This window comes from Protopterus annectens, chromosome 3.part0 (assembly GCF_019279795.1).
Source record: "Protopterus annectens isolate FY-2018-M chromosome 3.part0, PAN1.0, whole genome shotgun sequence".
NCBI classification, from domain to species: domain Eukaryota; kingdom Metazoa; phylum Chordata; order Ceratodontiformes; family Protopteridae; genus Protopterus; species Protopterus annectens.
In genome coordinates, this window is record NC_056731.1 from 1149510003 (window position 1) to 1149511960 (window position 1958).

Sequence of the window (1958 nt, forward strand, 5' to 3'; positions counted from 1 at the left end):
GGCTGCCTTTTGCAATCACTCAATAGACAGGCATCTGCAGCAATCTGATCTCTTACTCAGATCCACTGCCTTATTTACTAAGCTGACAGACTAAAGAAGGAGAAAAGGATTTATTACACTACTGTAACAGGACACGCACACACACACGCACACACACACACACGCACACACACACACACACACACACACACACACACACACACGCACACACAATTTTTCTCTCATTGTCCAAAAACCTAGAAATTAAGAACAAGAAAATTAAAACTCAGATGAGAGCATTCATGGTTAAGTACTAGGCTTGCTGCCCTTGGAGGTAATTTTTAAGCCTACCCAACTTCCTTTGGTGAGAATCGTACCCTCTTATCTCTTCCTTGCTTGTGAGATAAATAATAAAATACCTTAACCATTATGCCATCTTTGACATAGCTTCTTCAAAGTAACCATTTTAAATCGTGATATACGGAGACCAAAGTGAGTTGTATATACAAAGTCAGAGATGACCATTTCTCAGAATATTCCCTTTTCTCCAAGGTAAGGTGATCTCAGAGCTGGTATATACAAGTTCAGGGGTTGCAGGGTGCATGCCACCCACAAAAAACAAGCTTAAAAGATAAGAGTGCTATTCGATATTCTCTCCTTTTTTCATTGTTGGCACTGGATTAAGATGCCGACATTTCAGTAGGGAGCCTTCCTGAAACTTGCTTTACTTGTTTATGTTAAGTTTAGAAAAATTCTGAAATGGCACAGACTGCTGAAACGTTTAAAATTCTAAAACTGTTATCAGGGAAACATTGTGAAAAAGGAACTATGTTTAGCTACTGAACTTCTCTGATGGGCTGACAAACACCACAAAGCTACTTAAGTAGATCAGTAAATTAAAACATTATTTTTAACTGTCCTTAGAAAAACAAACCAAATTCAGGACACACCTCTCAGCCTCTTAGAGCAAGAAATCTGGACAAAGCCATAGGTAGTGAGGGACAAGGCCTCAAAATAGGGACACTTTTTAAATGCTGCTTTTGCAGACTTATAAAGTTGATATAACAGGTTTTATTTTCTGAAGGGTATGAAGTTTGAAACTCAAATGTCTGTCATTATTATCGGACTTCAACAGGCAAAGATTTGTCAATTTGCCATTAAACCGCAATTTTATGAGAAATTGTCCAAAAATATGATGCAAAAATCTGGACATTCTTTGAAAATGTATACAGCTGAGAGGTATGACTCAGGTCGCATACATTTACCTGAGGCGGTCTTAAAAAAAAAAAAAAAAAAAAAGTTCAGCTACACACACCTCACAAAACAATTCTGATATATAACCAATCCTACTCGCAAAGCATAGACTACACAAATTGCCAACTTTCAGTACTACACAAAGAACAATGCAATGTACCCAAATACATAACTGATGTTTTGATAACCGTTTCTGAAGAGGCTAAGACAATTCTAATATGTTACTACACTGACCTCAAAGATTCCAGCCTTTAAATACTAAACAGCAATTCAAGATGGTCAATAAACTGTGCGGATTCAGGGCAATGTCACCAGCACCATTCTTATCTGCAGCAAGGTTACTTAATTGTTCTTGGGGAAACAAAAGGCAAGTTTAGAACTCCGCCTCCTCAGGACAGATGGTCGTACATTCAAGTTTCTCCCTTGAAGAAAAAAAGAAAGAAAAGAGTTTATCAGCATTTTTTGCAACTAGGCAACACTTAAGAATGGAGTAAAGACTGTCAGCAATTTAGTTTACAAGTCTATTATAGTGCTATAAGTCACAGTTCAATGGGAAGCATGGGTGGAGTCAAATGGTTTAAGGATAACTCCTGCTGTTTCAACAATCCCATGCTAAACTCAGTTTTCTACCCAGAGCACCTATCAATGTACACCATCTACTAAGAGCACAGGGAAACACTGCAGCCTGTGCTTCAATTATAATAACAATAATATCTGCATAAACT

General features: G+C 37.7%; 1 protein-coding gene across 1 annotated transcript in view; it reads right to left on the reverse strand.

The window, feature by feature from the left end:
* The window catches only part of GREB1L (GREB1 like retinoic acid receptor coactivator), a 3215862-nt gene extending 3214210 nt beyond the window's left edge, over positions 1–1652 (reverse strand). Inside the window, exon 1 of the mRNA XM_044065377.1 lies at positions 1468–1652. The gene's annotated coding sequence lies outside the window, so the exon portion shown is untranslated. The remainder of the gene's footprint in view (positions 1–1467) is intronic.
* Between the last annotated feature and the right edge of the window lie 306 nt (positions 1653–1958).